Here is a 19,284-nt window from a genome sequence, read left to right as displayed (position 1 = left end):
AACAATGTATGGGAGTGAGTAGAACACAGAAACATCTTACTTATAGGACAGAGCATTCTTGTGGGTATTGATAGAAACAGACAGAAAACAATCTGACTGTTTCTAAAGCCTTTAAAAATTACTTCAGCTTAGTGTATTTTGTTTAGAGCTTTGTTTATGCAATGGAGATATGCCAACATAATGTCGCCTTTAGCTCCTGTTTATCATATTTAAAAGATTATCTCAGCCAAAACCAGCACACTTCTCGTACAGAATATATATCTTACAATGTAGTGAATAAAATTATATACTTATGATAGCACAGCTGTACATGGGGGCAATATGCCTTGCAGTTACTCATTGAGTCTCATTTGTTATGCATTGGTAATAATGCCAGTCTCATTCCTGCAATATTAATGGAAAGAACATGCTGGCATTTTAAATAGAGCCTCTGATTTGTGGCATTATTCAGCTGAATAACTATTAAAGCTTGCACACAGAAATATTTGCTGTACAGCACAATTACTGAAGTGCATTATCAGCATGAGAGCATTATAAGATCTGTCGATTCTGAACTTTACAGACAGGAAATGTAAAATTCCTCTTGAAGTGAAAATGTTACTAGGCAATGTGCAATGACAACAATGGTGACACATAGATAACTGCACCAAAGAAATTTAAAAGTTTTTTAAAAATTATTAGTAGTTTTTGCTGTAAAGTACAGCCTTGAGACTGTTGAAAATACTCTTTAGCAAAAGGAGGCAATTGCAGAAAATATTTCACAAGCTGATGATAAGAAACACGCTGCAAATTTGCATGAGCCATGAAAAATTCCTGACTTAAACATGAAGAAAAATTATTATAATGAAAACAACTGTCAAAAATTATCTTTTAATTGTGTGACAAATATAATAGAAATATATGAAGAGATTATCAATATAAACTTTAGAATTACCTTTACTATGCTTTGTCATATTACTTGTGATTTTTGAAAGATGATAAAGTTGACAAAATTTGCCATTACAGTTTTTAATGAAAAAGAAACATGCAAATGTACTTCAGGGTTTTAATTTTACTAGGCTTTTATGTCCCTAAAATATATGCTTCATGTTAAATAGATTATATAATGTGTATAGGAGTTGTCAGAGTAAATTAATAAAATATCTTGCAACCATAAATTATGAACGCATTAAGCAATTTACCTATTACTGTAGGAATCAGATGTTTCAGTTTTCCAGCATTGTAGATCTCAAGATTTATTGTGTATAAAATAAAATGTTTTCTCTAGAATTTTGAGTTAATTTCTATGCTAGAATTCTATACATATATTAGTTTGAAAATGATTACTATATTATAATAATATATTTTTGTTAGTGTTTATTATATAAATATAAATACATGACTATTACAAGAAATAGATTATAACAGCAGAACTAATTTCTTCTGGTTTCATTTGGTCTCCAGGAAGTATTCTGCAACCCTCCCTCATTTTGACAAAATTACATAAGGTAATATAGTCTAAATCTTAAGGTATTTTAATACTAACTTCTGCTCTGGATTGATATATACACTGAAAACCAGAAATTCTTTAGCAATGTTTGTCAATAATCACTTTATTAGTTCACTTTAGTCCCTGTCTCCTGGTTTCAAATTCAGAGTAAGGCTCTTTACTCTCTTACGTCTTGTCTAGTTCTTTATGTAACTCCTACCTGGGTCAGTCATTCAGCACAGATCCATCTGACTGTTTCATTACTGTAATTTTTGACCAAATCTCCTAATGTCAGCTACTTACTGGCTATAATGTCTACTTATGGCCACAAAAGCAGAATGACAAAACAAAATTAGTCTTGCTTCATATGTATTTATGTACATTTATCACTTTAACTTAAAAAAAAAAGTTCTGTTCTCAGATTTAGACATGGCTGACTTAAGTAATAAGATGCTTTAACTAATAGTTTGCAACTAGTGTCTCTTTCATCCATGAATCCAGGGACTGAAACAGCAATACATGTAAACAGTAATGTGGCATAACTGTTCTGGTCAAAATGGCAGCCTTAGATGTAAGGAATATTATCTCAATTTACTTTGTGTTGCTAATTCTGCAAGGGAGATTTGCAAGGGGAAGCTTCCAGAGAGAAAGTCAGACTTCCAGACCTCCCTGATAGTTGCACCAGTTGCAGAGGGACTGAAAGTAAATTTCCTTTAGTCATCTGAGTAATTTATCTCATTATCAAAGATGTATGTCTTGTTCCCACTTTTCCACCTACAGTGTCCACGTTGTCTTTGCTGTTTTCCTTAATCCAAAACTAAAAATATTTTCAAACAGAACATGCAACATTAGCACATTTTGGACTGAAAATGTAATTCAGAAAAGTTGCTCTAATTGATATTTTTTTTGAAAATTTTATTAGAGAGATCTGAGGAGGAAGCAGAAAAAATGGAGATCAGATGAGCAATCTCCTCAGTTTAGAGCTAAGATAAACTAAAAGGCATGAAACAGAGCTGGATGGCTAGTCTAGAGTGGAGACAGCCAAACCTGAGATACCAGCATTCTGACAATACTCCCTGCAGTGCATATATTCCATCAGTCTGGCAGCAATGAATTTATTTAAGGAGAGGCTTGTGATATGTACTTGATTTCTGTAGCATGCATATGTAATTTGTTTGCTCTTGGCTGACAACTCTTTTTATCCCCATTTCTTGTTTTTTTGTTCTTTCCACCTTATCTCAATCTTTCTTGAAACAGATGACTCTTAAAAAAATAAACAAAAAATACTGGCAGCTTTCAGGCTACCTTTCCATCTTGAACTTAACAGACAAATGGTATGAAACTTGTAAGCACAGTAGTCAAAGCTGCCTTTGCAATCTGTTGTTTGGTAATTTTCAATTAAGGGGTGGAAAGATTTAAATATTTTAAGAGATGTAGTTTTCCTATCACAGCTCAGCACTTCAGCTATGATCTTCAAAGAAAGGAGTAGGAGAAGCCAAAAAGGAATAGAGTTTTGGAGCTGGCCAAATGATCTTAGCACTTCTTTTAAATTTTGGCAGCCTTCATGCCCTGACTCTTGCAGACAGACCTCTCAGCCCAATTCAGGATTCCTGAGTGCAATATGTGGAACAATCTTCTGGCAGGAATCATAGCAAAATCAATATCTTAGTTACAAAGGAATTACACATCAGGTCTTGGCTCTGTAGAAATTTCATAGCACCTCTCTCTTACAACCTTAATACTACAAGATGCTAGAGTATTGGATAATGTCATGAAAACAACATAAACCAGATCTCTGTATTTAAAGTCTGGGAAAATGTTGAGACTGAAGCCATATTTGGGTATATTCTATATTGAAAGCTATTTAAGTTAGATTCAGTGTAAATAAATCAAACAAGGATTGTCAAAAATAGCTCTCCAGATGGTCTTGTTAGGTCCTCTAGTTTTCATGCCTGGAGTGCCAGCTACTGGGGGACACAGCATGACTGGATTTAGTGCCACCAACTGGAGTCAGAGAGGGGGTCATAGGGAACTTTGGCCGATGGTGACTGGAGAGAATGGGTGGCCTCAATGCCAGCTACTGGAATGGGTCAAAGACTCTGCTGCCAGCTACTGACACAGGCATGTTGTGCATCCTGAAAAACAGCTACTGGGGGCACTGGTGTGAGTGAAGCTAGTGAGGAGGTCAATGCTGGTGGCTGGAGCAGATCTGCAAATTGCAACAACTGTGTCCTAGTGCCCCTCCACCTGCTGCAGGAGCAGCTCGAGAGTCTGTACCTGACCCAAAATGATGCGTGATGGGGTTTGTGCGCTTCATTCTCTAGCAAGCCTCAAGAAAAGGGTATTTCACATTACAGAAATATTCACATATGGAAAATTATATGCTATTTCTCCCATGTCTGGGAAATTCAGCCAATTTACTTTAATGTAAAGGTTTCAGAATAGCAGAAATATTTTCTCCATTTTATTCCTCAGCTAATTTTATTTTTTTTTCCCAACTGGCCATGGGGCATTCTCTCCATGGAATATATAATGCAAAACCTATTTGAAAAAGGAAAAGGAAAAGAAAAAGGAAAAGAAAAAGGAAAAAAAAAGGAAAAATACTTTACTTTCATTCCAGTGTCAATAGCCACATCCATCTGATCATTGAGTAGAATGCTTTTTTAGTACACATGCCTTTCTTCTGGTCTTGCACATGCCCTTTGTTATAGTACAGGAGAAAAAATCTATCTATGCTTGCTTGAAGTTGCAGGTAACAGTATATTGCCCTTTGATCCTTATGTTTCTCTATGTATTTCATACTCATAATTTATATATACAATAAATCAATACCTTGAATGTTCCTTTTTGATAATGTCAAACTGATTTTCTGGAATTCTTCTTTTTAAATAACTCTTCACCTAATTAGAACTGTCCAGTTCAGTTGCCACAGGGCAACATTTCTGCCCTTTCTCTCTTAGCCACAAGAATAAATATGTTCCTGGAATATTTATTCAGAAGAACTTGAAAGTGTGGCATCCAGAGACTAATATTGTATGATACTAGCTGATGCTGCAAATGGTTGATAAGTATTTAAACCCAATGTCTTATAATGAGAACAGTTTATCAGCTTTGACCAACAGTTGTGATCTTTGGGTAGTCACATATTTTATGAAGTGTTTAGTCATTTTTTGTGGGTTTTTGTCATGGTTTGGGGTTTTCTGTGTGTATGCTAGTTTGTTTGTTTTATTGTAGAGTTTTTGAGTTTTGGTCATTTTTTTTTCAGGGAAAGGCTGTGTAAGGGTCAGCTTACTTTCAGTTATCAAGATTGTCGGCTTCCCTACTTGTTGTGCTCCTTCAAATCAAGGTAATCTATCAGGGTCAGAAGAACACCTAGAAGTCCAGACAATTGTTTCATCATAACACTTTGTATTAGTCTCTTTACCTCCTTACCATGCTTACTATTTTCTTTTATTTTTTTCTCTTTTAATTAATCCACTTTGCCTCACATAACATTTTCATTCCACTTCTGCATGGAGAATGTGTTTCATGAGGTTTAGAACTCTATGGGTGCACAATACCGCTACCAGTCAGTCACCAGTGTAAATGGGAACATGACCACACCCTGCCTAGGTGTTCCCATGAAGATGCACGAAAGAAGAATTAACAGAAACAGGTCCTTCCTGAGATTCATTGCTTAAAGAAACAAATCAGCTTGTTGTGTCTCACTTCAAATCCTGAATGCTATTACCATTTAAACTGTAAGTTACTGCTAAAGCCAAGGTTAGGCATTGCAACAGTTGCTTCTGACTGCTCTGTATGAGAGTTCTATTTGACTTCTCACCATGCTCAAGAAATAATGAGAAGAACTCTTGACATCAAAAGAATTATCAGATTTAAAAAGAAAAAATTAGGACTTGAGAAATGTTAAAATAAATATAGCCCAAACATAGAAAGGGTAAGTGATTCTTTTAGGTACCACAGTATATCTCCTCCTGTGAAGAAAATGGAAACCCTGAAGAATACAATTTGTTGTCTCAAGGAAGCTATGCACCATTTAAATTTGTTTCCTCCTGGAGAATTAAAATAGGATAAAAACCTTAAAACTGAGTAACAAAATTATTGCCAAGAAGCTGCATTTGGATTAGGATTATTATTTTTGTATTGTTGTAACCATAAAAAATTTTTGAACAATTGTCTTTCGAAACATGTGTAAAACTCCAAATAAATTAAATGAATAATACCTCCCCAGTAACTGCATCCTGAAGTACACTTTCATCACTGTGAAATTTGTTTTGGAAAAATGAATCTTTCTATGTAATTTAAAATTTAAAACTATTGTGTAGTAATATGTATATATTTTTCAGAGTGATATTGAGTTTAAGTATTTGACCTTTCTCACTGTTTTATTAATCTTGTCTTCTTCTTCCATTTTATACCAGTTCATCTATATAAGAAAAAGGCTGAACTGCAATGCCCATGATGCACATAATTCTAGCCCCAGAAAGTGAACAGACACAGCTCTGAACAGTGAAGAATTTTATGACCACTATGCACGGTTAGTCTGAATGTTACTACCTCATAAAACAAGATTAAATATAGGAATAAACCTGTAGTACAAATCACAGACTAAACTACGAAAATGCAGGTATATACAAATTAGTAGCAAGTCAAAATGAAAATTTCTTCAGCAAAATAAAGAAAAATTTAAGTATCAACTATATTAAAGTATCAAAATTAAAACCTTTTCATTTAACCAGAAATTTCTGAATTAAGACTTTGACAGGAAAAGTCCACATGACAGTATGGGATGGAAACTTCTGCAGGAATTCTTTGTTTGGCCTGACAGCTAAAAATGAAATGGACATATTTTCTGCAAGATTTTTTTTTAAACCCAGTTATATTAAAATTATGTATATGACAAAATACTTCATCGTTATATGTGAAAATAGAGTCTTGCATAATTGAAGAAAAGGATGTGAATATATCTGCAGTTTGTGACTTAAAATTAACCTGGTTTTAGTTTAAATCCTTTTGAATTTTAGGGTGTTCCCACAAATAATACTTTAACATTCCTAAAGTGTTATAAAATTTCCAACGTTTGCTGGTTGCCTTGGTTGCAGGCAGTAACAGATGTTTCAAAACATAAGCCAGGTCATGAGCCACAGGACTGAATAAACAGCTTTAAAAAAAATAAATATATGAAATGCTATATTAATTATACTAGCTAAGTTGCAAAATTTCCACTGGCTTGACTCTTTACTTTCTTCTGCTGTAAACGGAGCCAGAAACTGAGTCTGAGTCAGACAAGCCCCAGCTTACATTGTTCTGACAAGTTGCAGATGTCATTTATTCTCTACCATTAAATTATAAACAGACTTTTAATTTACTTAATATCTAGAAGAGAGGAAGTATGGTCCAAACCATTTACTTTGGAGACACAGGTTCTACAAAAGTTTGGGATTTCTAGTAACCTTTGATCTCTAGAGGAGAGGGACAAATAGTATTTCAAAAGTGTATTTTGTTCTCAAATGTTCATAGCATCATTTTTTAAATAAAAATAACCCATTTTCATGTGCTTCATCTTGGGTCATTCTTTTTTGTTGGTTCCTTCTCTCACTTGCATATATGTATTTCTAAGTGCTAGTGGAAATATTTGCATAACACCAGCACTATACTTTCTTTTTCTCCACTTTTTCAGGTACTTTCTTAGTTCACAAAAAAAAGCTGCTATTTCTTTGAGTCTTACTAGAGATGAAGGTGTTTATTGTTGATATTATATTTTAAATTCCCAATGTTTCTATTGGGGAAGCAGAAATGTTTAGGAGGTGCAGTGCTGAATTCAAAGTATTGTAATCGTATGCTACTACAATGTTTTTCATCAAGTGATTTTGATATTGATCCTTTGGAATTTATGTCAGGCAGAGGATAAGGTCAATAGAAAATTATTTCATATAGTCTCCCTTTACATCTGTCTAAATTTGACAGAGAGTGGTTGCAGAGAATGACCCAGAGGTCAAAACTTTTAGAGTGCTTCCCTTCTAATAATTTCTTTTTTTCTATTGATCTTGTTGAAATTTGGAGGAGAGTAGTGAATACTACAGGTCAGTAGGCTTTGGAATGGAACCTAAAGCTGTTTGAAAGAGACTCTTTGAATCCAGTTGAAACAGTTTTATCTGACCATTCACCAATTTGTCTTCATTGGCCATGAGCTGCCTGTGACAAAGTGCTTCTCCTTGGGATTGTGAAGATAACTCTCCACAATGCTTCTTCCAACAGTGTGAATATTGACTTGCACTTATAAAGGTTAGGCAGCTCCTACAGTTATTGGGAGGGAGAACACTAATTCCAGCAATGTTCTCTGAGAAAAATTTAACCTTCAAATGACAAAAAATGCTCACAAGAGCCAGGACTTCAGCCAGCTTGAAAGTTAACCTTCTCTCCAAACAGATATGAGGACTTCATTGTTGCACCAGCGAAAGAAAAAGAAATAAATCAAACAATTAAGTGGATGAAGAATCCAAGAGTTATGTACCTCTCAGAGATTTTATTTTTCATTTTAAAAGGTAGGTAGATAGTACGGAAAGAGTAATTTTTGGACTTCTTAGCTTCCAAAACAAATAATGTCTTAAACTTTTAAGGGCATTTTGTGGAAAGATAAAGCATCCCATACATTTCTTTTCTCTATTGTTCTGACGTCAGATCAAAGGAGCTGATTCCCAGTGAAGCACAGCAACCTACTTAGCTCACCTTTGAAAATTCTTCTTTCTTTGCTATCCTGCAGAGTCAAGCTCAGAGCACAGCTGAGGTAATTTAAGGTCTGTAGGAATAAGGCTGTTACTGATCAGGTCCTGTGGTACAAGGCAAGAAGGATGACAGTGTGGTAGCAGAACTGCAAATGAGAATGAAGGCTCACTTTTCATCTTGATGGAGTGTAAAAAATAATATTTTTAATTTTTAATGCAACACATTTATATTGTGTCAGTTGTGGCAGTAGGCTCATATTGCATATAAATGAAAATGATTATTTGGTTTGTAGGAGAGTAAAGAAGACATTATGATGAAGAGTATACCAGGAATGCAATAAAAAGGAAGAAATGTGTGGAAGTCTTGGCTGTTTATAAAAAGTATTGCTTTCTGAGTTTGGGCACTTTTATTTTAATGCATTATAAGTTTCACAGTTTTAAGTTTGATATCTGGCAGATTTGAGACTCTGTAAAAATCATCCTTAATGGCCTTTCTGCCTCATCAGTAGGGCCACCATTCAAGTAACAAAGTGCCAATCAGTTGCTCTTGTTTTCCTTTAGCTTCAAGATATTGCTGGAGAGCTTTTTGCAGAGATCATGATCTCTCTGCTTGATATACCATTTATTACAACTATAGTTAAAGATCCTCAGGCTTATCCCTTATAAACCCCTAATTTCTTGACTCATTTTTTTTTCAAGAATAAGACATAACTTGCTATGGTTTATTTCCCCTTGACCATCCTCCTCTTCCCTCACAGAGCAGGTTTTATTATATCTGAAAGACAAGGATAATAATAATAATAATAAAAAAAAAGATAACTGCGTAGTTTTATTCAAAATATGAAAATGAAAGATGAACAAACAGGTTTTTTAAGGTGTTTCATTGTACTGCTACAGATCTAATTAAATTGATTTTTTAAAATGAAAATGAAATTTCATGGTCAATTAGTAAGTGAAATAAATCACTTCTTATGAAAAAAGAATACAGTATGAAATCAGAGAAAAGATGTGAATTATACACAGTTCTCACACTGAGTAAAGGAAATAAACCAAGTTTATTCCTCTTCCCTGGATGTTATTTAAATTGATCTGTCCCAGTTATTACCTATTTTTGGCTTATCAAGTTAATTCTGCTTAGTATGGTCTTACAGTGCACTGGATAATACAAGTATTCATTTTCAAAACATGCCAAATGGTTTCATGCACTTCTGAAAATTAACCAGAAAAAAATTACATTATTCTCTTGGTATAAAATCGAGCAAATGCTGGTCTGATTTTCAGCCATTGCAGCATGGCAGACATTACCATAATAGAGCAAGACAGTGCAGTTCACTGGCAGTTGAATTAAATGTAATTATCTTTATGATTTGTCATCTTATTTGCTAACCCTTAGTTCATACAAAAATATAGTATTTAAGGATTTGCTTAAAATTAAATTCCAGAGAGCTTTTTGCATTTTATTTTAAAACTTGCCTTATAGTTTACAGAACAGAAAGACATGCTTTTAATATACTGTTGTGAATAAAAATATCCTAGTCAGACTTTTATTTACTTGAGTGTGTACCAAAAAGAAACTAAACCAAACTCTTAGAATAAACAATCAGAATAACCCCGAGTTACTCTATAAAGAAAAGAAAAAACATTCTGCAATGTTGGACACTTCAGTTTCAAAATTAAAAATATCAGAAAAAAATTACCTGCTTTCTCCTCTTATTTTAAGGTCCAGACTGCTCATTGCTAAATATTTTCACATTTAGGAGATTATACTGCAGGTGAATATAATATTTTGTTGGTCCACATAAAAACTCTTTATCTGAACCATCTGCCATTTATATTCCTCATCTTGACACCCAAGTTGCATCCAGGCTTCTTCACCTAAGTTGTGACTTGATTTGTGCTAGGACATACACCAAGAATAGATGATGTGAAGCACAGGAACTAAATTTCTTAATTGCTAAAGAATTCTAATGCTAAAGAGTCAGCTCAGGATTCCATGAACTTTAAACTGCAAAACCCAACTGAGAAAGGAGTTGCATCTTTGTTGAATCTTAATTTCAAATACTTAGGTAATTAATTATAACACCACCCCTCCCCCCACCCCCAATTATTATTACTACCTCATAATTATCAAGAAGAATGGGCAAGGACAAAGTGATAAGCTTTTCAAGAAAAAGGTACAAAATCAGATCTTCCTTGCTTGAATGTCATTAAAAAAATTCACATAGTTTTTTATCAGTTCCTCAACACACTGCTCTAATATTTTTTAGATTTACCTGATGGCTTCAAGTGGTGGTGCATAAAACTTTGCAGTCTTCTGTATCAAACATACCTGAATTCAGGCAAACCATAGTGACTAAAGCAGTTGCTATCTTCTGTCAACTGACTCAGAAGACGGTTTCAGAATTGGCTTTATCCTGGTAGACAGAAACAGGTCAGAAATTTCATTTGTAGGACTGCATTTCCTGTTATATTATAGCTTTAAAGCACTCTTTAATTTTAGTTATATTCTTACATCCTTAATTAATAGTACATTAACTACATATGATTTAGGAAAGCTATATCTTAAAGTGTCATTGAAAACTTGTGGCTTCCCTCACTTTGTAATTAATTCTTAACTGATGAAAAAAGGAACTGTGATTTTGTAGCAGCAATTGAATTGATATACAGGGATATGCCACATTGCTGTTTAATAGATACACTTGAAATTATTTAGGAAGGATTAAATTGCAACAAAGTCACTTAAGATGTGGCTTTTAGATTCTCTAATTATGTTAGAGAATTAATAATAGTATTAGAAAATAAGTAATTACTAACTATTATAAATAATTTTCTTGAAGCATTTTCTAAAGGATAAATCAGTATTTTTCCTCAGCTAGTAGGCTTTGGTTCAAATCCTAAACCTGGGGGCTGCTGTTTAAATAGAACATGTGAGGAAGAAGATTATAAGGACATCCTTAATAGAGGAAAGCAGAAGTCCATCATGTTCAGTGGCTCAGTCTGGCAGGGACCAGGAGCATATACTTGTGGAAAGACTATGAGAACAGGTAAACATATGATAATTGTGCTTCAGAGGAAAACCTTGACAGTTTTTATTTTGAGGTACTTTCTGCATGCATGACTGTAGCTGTTTGCTAACTAGTGCTGGCTGGATTATTTTTTTCCTCAATTCATGTAATTTCTTGAACTTTTAGTTTTCACAAGAGCTTACAGTATTTTGCTCCAGTTTAGATATTTAATGAAAATTTAAAAAAAATAATGTCAAGGCAATCCTTGACTGTACCATTGGACATTATTTTAATTTGATGTTTTTCAGGATGTTTTATTATTAGAAATAAATAGGATCATAGAATATCCTGAGTTGGAAGGGACCCACAAAGGTCACCAAATCCAACTTGTGGCTCTGTACACCATGTGTCTGAGAGTTATCTAAATGCTTCTTGAACTGTGTCAGGGTTGGTGCTGTGACCACTTCCCTGGGGATGCTGTTCCAGTGCCTAGCCACTCTCAGGAAGAAGAACATTTTCCTATTCATCTTACTGCCTCAAAATTTGTAGACCTCTAGCATAAAGTTGACTTATTGTAGTTGCATATCTGTATACCTTTGGGTTCCTATGATTGTATAATTTCAGTTTCTGTGAATATCTGGCTAATATCAATATCTTGAATGGTTTATGCTATCTTTAATGAAAATAGAGCTCTTCCAATTTTCTAAATAATTTATTTTTTTCCATCAAAAAAGTCCTTAACTATGACACCGGGAGTGGTTTTGAATGCAGATACAAAGTAAAAAACCTCAAGCATTTTGCAGACAGAATGTGTCTCATTTCTATAACAAAACTGTTTTCATATATAGAAGCCACTCATTCACAACATCTGGATATGAAAAATACTGGTGATTAATTTTGTGTGTATTTGATATTTTCTCATTTTCTTCTTACATTTGTTAAAGCTGTATTTAAAATTTGAAGCTTCTGATATAAAATACCCTTACTTTCTGTTTTTTTCTTCCCTTTTGCTACTAACAACACAAGATTATTAAGAAAAGTAACTTTAAGTATGAAAAAATGGCATTTGAGATAGTACAGCCTTACTGGTGCAAATATGTTTTTATTTCCTTTGGTTATTTTTCCCAAGTGGTAATTACTAAGTGACTCACTAATAGCTACATTACACCTTTCAACAGTACATTGATTTATTTCATTTGCTATGACAAGTTTATTCTTCTTGTTTTTTGGATGAGGCCAACCCAACTTTTGGGTTCTGCCAGTTCAGCAAAACTTAATTTTTCCAGCAGCTACCCCAGAGGTTTTATTTTTTACAACAAATGAGTGGTTTTGTTGCACTAATAAAACAAGTTTATATAGAACTCATTTCAAAAACTACCCAGCATAAAATGCACTTCTTTTAACTTTCCTGAACATAAGATCTTAATATATCCATTATGTTTCCTTCTATAAACTTTCTGTTTGCCCAAATGGATGGAGGTCCCTTTCTATGGATCTCTTCCCTTGCTAAGCTGTGATTTGATATGATGGGAATCTCTGCACATAGAATTCAAGTTTAGGTGGGAAACTGGTCTACATAGGCTGTGGACTCTTAAAACATAAAGGCTGCAACTGTTACAAAGGTATTATTTTTCAATATGTAATCTGTTTTTCTGAGAGGTAGTTTACCACAAAAACAAATATTTTCCCAAGAAACTTAATTTTACTGAAAAGTTGCTGTAATTTAAACTGAAACCCAGTATAAATAGAAGCTTTCCAAATATGTTTCTTAATCTTAGAGATCCAGGCTTAGGTTGTTAAAGCCTTTGTGCAATCTCATAGTGCATCTTTTGCAAAACAGCTCCATTTTCCTTTGATATTTTTTTAACATCTGTAAACAAATAGTTTGAAAAGATCTCAGAATACAGAATGTGTCTTAAAGCTTTGTTTTCGTGTGTTCTATTTCTCAGTACACATGCAATTGCAGTAAATATTATATCACCTCTATGGTGATATTCTTTCAGCATTTGTCTATTCATCTGTGAACTTCTAAAATAAGAATAGATCACCAGTTATTTGGTCTTTTTTTTTTTTTCCAGAAAGACAAACTATTTCTTCCAATTGGAAGAAAATTTATTGGGGCAGGGGACAAGGAGGGCAGAGAGAGTGCAGGGAACAGAAACAAAAACACCTTCTCCTAGATTTCTTTTTACATTGTTTAGTAGGAGGGTAATAGCTTGAAATCCTTCATTAGTTTTGTTGTCTTGCAGATCCGGTACTCAGAGGAGAGAGTGATGATCATTTTGACAGGTGCCAGCTGGAAGCAATGTCATGTACAGGATGTAAGCAGCTATCTAACACCCTAGGTTCTGAGCTGGAGGAGAGATTTTTATCTGTAGGAATTCTCAAAGAACACTGTTACTAAATGTTCAAACTCTCTCTGTGTTCCCTTAGGCCCATCTCTAATACAGGCCCAGCTGCTGAAATGGAGAGAAAGCAAAGCACAAGGAAGATGTAACTGGCAGGAGCAGTAGAGTAACTCTGCAGCAGTGAGGAGGTGCTGTGGGGTTATTAAAGCTAAACTACAACACGTGCCGACGTCAGATGGAGCAGTCTGCCTCCTGCAGCATCCTAGAAATATGTATAAACATAGATGCTTTTCTGAGGACACTAAAAAAAACCAGCTTGGCTTACTGAAAGCAAACATATTACATCAGAAAAAATTATGTTACACTTATAAGATTGTTACACTCTATGCAAGATTGTACATAACTGCTGATTCTGCAAAAAAGTAATAAAAAACTAGATTTACAGGACTTTTGGCCTACTTGCTGAACAACGTTCAATAACTAGAGGACGTTCACCACTGCTAAACACTTTCTGCTTCCTGTGAATACTGGCTTCTTGGTAGGTAGTCCTGTTCAAATGCTAACAATGTAACTTTTGCTCTCATGTTACTCATTGTCTCAGAGGAATCTTAAATATGTTTCTCAGGTGAACTCAGTATTTTTTCTCTGCTTTCCATTCTGGTTCCATAGATCCACAGTCCAACAGTTCTTACCACGAATCTGGCACCCTCACATAGAATACGTCCTTACAGTAACCACTGGCTGTTGTATTTTTACTTTTATTCTGTTTATAAATTGACATTAACATTCAAGCTTTCCTTGTCTGGAGAAGGACAACCAGACAAGGTCCCAGAGGACACAGGACTAAACAGTGCATTTGTTCCTCTGCTGTGGGGAATCGAGGTGTGACCATGTGCAACTCAGTTAACTGCGTCCTGCTGCAGTCATCAGCACTCCTGGAACAAAGACCATAAGAACATTGCTGGATAAGAAAAAATGTATCTAAACTCTGATGAAATGCTTTCACTCCTGCCTTTGTTTTACACTGAGAACTCTTAACTGTGTCTTGAATAATATAGATTTACATACAGGTAAAACCCAGGCCTTGTAGCCTGTCTAATGACTGATTCACTTCCATTATTCTGATGCCAGGTATTGCTAACTGGCCAGTAAGCTCTCACAAGCTTACTCACAAGCTCTGTAAGTCCCTCTGAGAAAAATTTCTCACCTGTGGGTGTTTATTGTACAATTTGAACATGTACTTACAAATAAATACTTTATTTCCAGAAATACATGGGGTTTTTTTCTATTTGTTTTCTACGTGGAACTTCTATTTAAGGTAACAATATAAAAGAATTCTATCACAGAATTTAATACAAATCATTACAGTGGTCTGAATACCAGCGTCACTGTGTCCAGAAAACTACTTGTTCCAAATAAATCTAAGATTCTTTAGGTCAGTAGAAGAGTCAAAAGCTCTGCCAGACAGCTCCTCAGTGGATATAAGACCCTTGTTCACTACCATAGAGAGGATATTTGCACCACACCAGGTGCAGGGCTGCAGGAAGGAGGAAACAATGCTCTCTTGTGGAATTAGAGAAAGAAATAGTCTCCTATCTCTTATGACACTTGTTCTTTGCCAAGAAGACACACTTGTACTGGGACCAAAGTGCTAAAAACAGAGGCACAGAGGGTAGAAGTATAATAGAGAAACAGAATTTCAAAAAGGGTTGTTTCTTTCCTGCTTTAAAAAAGCCTAGAAGTGTGGAATTGGCTTTTCTACTGATAAAGACCCATCCAGAAACAAAATTTGCAATGTTATTTTGAGGCATAATTCAGGAAGAGATAAGACTTGCAGGGCCTGCCACTAGAATGGAAATCACACAGAGATTGATAATTTTGATATCAAGTTATCAAATCCTCACAGAAAGAAAAGTTGCAAGAACTTACACTAATTTCCATTGCAGTAACATTGCACAATTTATGGTTAGATCTTCTCTTTGGCAGCCACTAGAGGACAACCTGATCACATACTTTTAAGTTAGTCTGACGTTTATACCCACAGCGGCACAGAGGCACCAGGAGCCTTTAATCTGCTGCCCCCTCCCTCTGACAAAGCTCATTTCTAAATGCTAGAAAAAACCAAAATTTTTAAACATATGAAGAAACAAGTGCCTCACAGGTCCTTGTGAGAATCTGTATGAACCTGATCCATAAGTTTTGATCTCTAAAGAAATTTAGAGTTTTGCACAGCTGTCAGGAAACCAAGCAAAGGAATTTTCATGAAAGTAATTAAACAGGAAGTATGGAATTGTGTAACCTCTGATTTTTTTGGCCTGAACTGATTCAGGTATTTTGAAGTACGTTTATCTTATGTTTTTAAGAGCATTTTAAATAACTACCATAAGTAGTCTACTGGAACATATATATTAGGTATTGCCAAAAGGCCTCAATTTACCATATGTTGCAATAATGTACAGTGAGAGCTTCTTCTCTAGAAGCCCTACAGTCTGGGCAGTCAAGGCAGAAAAGGTGATAAAAGAAAAAGGTGGTGAGGGGGAAAGGGTTCAGAGCCATGCACCAGCAGAAACAAGTGGATGAAAAGAGAGACAGTAATAGGATCTGTCCATGCACCTGGTACCTCTGAGGTGTCAGTGCAAGGAATAGCAAACACTTACTCTCTGTAGAGATTTCTCTTAACTTTAAGAATAGGGGATTTATGGTTTCTGCTTTTGAGAAAAACAAGAAATTTTTTTTCTTGAAATCACTCATCTATATGGTTTTATAAGTATGCCTGGATTTTTATTCTCATGCTCATTAGAGACTGGGAGAAGGAAAACTACCTGTTATTCTAGCACTTTGAAACCTTCCAGTTTTATCCTGTGTACTGTGCCTAAGAGTGAATTTTTCTCTGACTGCAGGTATCTACAAACTTCTTTTATAAGCCAGGTCAGTCTTCCATATATTTACCCATAAAAAGCATTTAGTGCAGTCTGGAACTTCCCTATTTCAAATATATTTCCTCCTTCTTCCCATTTTTGTCAGACTTTCCCTTGGAGTAACTCTCATTAAAACCAATTTCCATCTGTCCACACTTTGCACAATGGGATCTAAAAAGGGCTTGTGTTTTACCTCATTTTACATTGAATCAGATTTTTCTACAAAATCAGGGCTTCTAGCCCTTAAAGGGTTAGTAACTAAATGTGCACTGAAAGCTCACTGGGGTTGGAGCAGCAAAGGCACAAAGCATTAAGTCAGAACAGCAACAGGGAAACAATGTCAGCACAAGGACAATAAACACTGTTATTCTTAGTGCTCCAGGAATAACAGTGATTATTGTTCTGGTTTAAACATCATGTTGTTTTCATAATTTTTCTGGACAACAGCATAGTGTAAGAGGAAGCACTGAGGTGACCTATAAGAAGATTTTAAAATTATAAAACAAAGTGGAAGAGAAATCTTTTTGCTCGTGTTAATTTTGCATTGATGGAACTTTAAGGATGCTGAAACCATAACACCTAGACAGATGTGCATACATATTTATTTATTTCTTCTTGACAATAAAAGCTTCTGAATTACCACGGCACACAAACAACCGTGTGTATAGCCCCATAAAGGATCCCTTTCCTCTCCCTCATCTGCCTCCTTGGTGATACATGACTCTCTTACACTTTGCCTTTCAATGAACAGTAGGATTTTGAAAGGAAGATCCTATCCATAAATGATGCACAAAGCTAGTTGAAAGTTGTTGAATAAAGCAGCATATTGATAGTGTATCACTATTCCCCACATGAACACTGGTATTGACAGGTACCAGGGAGATATCTGCCTCTTATGTGTACCTCTATATTTACATTCACTGCCACTAAATAGATGCTGTGAATCCCTATAAAATTTGTCTACTCTGATACTAGCACACATTGTAAAATACTTGCAATACCCTCATAGTTAGACCGCATCCAGTGACGCCTCCCTGCTGCTCAAAAACCACCTCACCATTCTAAGGGAATTTGCAAATTTCATTACCTTGTCTGAGGTGTCCATTGTGCCCCACTGCATTGTCACTGGAGATGTGACAACACAATATATAGTGTATAGCAACTTAAAAGTAACAGCTCACTTTTCCCAGTGCTATTCCAGAATTCTCCAAGTCACATTTCATCAACAGTTTGGACAGCTGAGAGCAAGTGCCAGCTGTAGAAAACAAGTTTCAGGCCTGAAAGCATAGGCCAGCACAGCCCAGCTTCTTCCTTAATATCTTCCTTAATACCTTTTTGAAAAATTTTTGTTAATGCCTGGTTCTATCAAACAACCTTCCACAGGTTTAATTCCTGAAAAAATAAGACGTATCTTCAGAGAAACATATCAAAATAGTTTTTATAAAATGAATACATAAAATAATTTTTTCATGTTTTTCTTGAATTTTTCAGTTACTTGATGAAACCAACCCCACAGAATAGGACAATTAGCTCCATTTACTATGTCATATTGGGACATCTGTTTCTCTTATTCTCTTGAAAAATCTCTCTCAAAAAATAGGCATAGGTATGAAGTAAGTCATTATGTACTGCAGCCAAAGGCTTCTCTGCTTCTTCTTTCTTTCCAGAAAGCCCAAATTACTCCTACTATCTCATAGTGTTCTTCAATGCTTTGTCTTTGTCCCTTTTGATTTGAACTGCTGCAGACTTAAAGAAAAGACATAGCATGGACTGAATTATATTGAGGGAACTTCACCTCCAGAAATAGTCTAACTTCAGAGCACAGTCCCTTCCATTTCAAGTCCCTTTCAGTAGTCATATGAAGGAAAACTGTAACAGCTAAGGCCATGAACAAGCAACAGAAAGAAGCATCAAGAAGAGAAAAACACGAACAGTATAGACTCCACAGGCTTGACCAGAAAGAGCAAAAAGAGATGACTTACAAAAATAATACAGACAAAAATCAAACTACTTTTTTTTTCACATGAAGCACTTAGACAATCTGGAAATGAGATGTTAAACATCCCTGGCCTAAGCAGTATGGTCACTGCCATTCACAAGGCACAAAAAAATCTTTGTGCAGGCCATACTTTCTCAAATTATGGAATAGATAATGGTTACAGACACAACAAGAGAATTCATAAAGAAGGCACTTTACACTTATGCTGGAAAGCAGGGCCAGTCATTGCAGGGGAATCATGAATCTGAAAGGACACATAACCTACAGTAGATCAGGACATTGTGCATTGGTGCTAAGCTGGACTGTGCACAAGAGGAAAATAACCTTTCAGCTGACAGAACTGCCTTCTCCAATACTCAGCTCTTTATAGGTGAATCGCCTACAAAAAGAGAGCAGGAAAAAGTAGTGAGGCTGACATGCAATAAGTTTTGCCATACAAGAGTTTACTTCAAAATCTTGAGCACTGATCTCAATCACCTAATGTTTGTGAATACAGGACTCAAAAAGCACCTGCCATAAGAAACTTTGGAGCACAAGTTCCTGTCTCCTTCAATGCTACTGTATGGTTGTAGATGTAACTGCCTGAGTAAGAGAGATGTTTACAGAGAGTGGTCAAGCACACAGATGTTTCTAACCTTTCATGACTAGAAAATACACGGCAGACTGTATTGCCAGAAAGAGTACAACTTTGCAGCTCGTATAAAGCAATGTAAGCTGGCACTAGACTGTTGGATTTCAATACCACTTTAATCATTACACAGTGGATCCAGCAACACAGATATTTACCACAGGGTCTGACACCAGTATTTCAGCTGTCCTTG

This window comes from Molothrus ater, chromosome 6 (assembly GCF_012460135.2).
Source record: "Molothrus ater isolate BHLD 08-10-18 breed brown headed cowbird chromosome 6, BPBGC_Mater_1.1, whole genome shotgun sequence".
Classification (NCBI taxonomy): Eukaryota; Metazoa; Chordata; class Aves; order Passeriformes; family Icteridae; genus Molothrus; species Molothrus ater.
The sequence above is the reverse complement of the archived record's forward strand: the minus strand, read 5'-3'. Positions refer to the sequence as shown.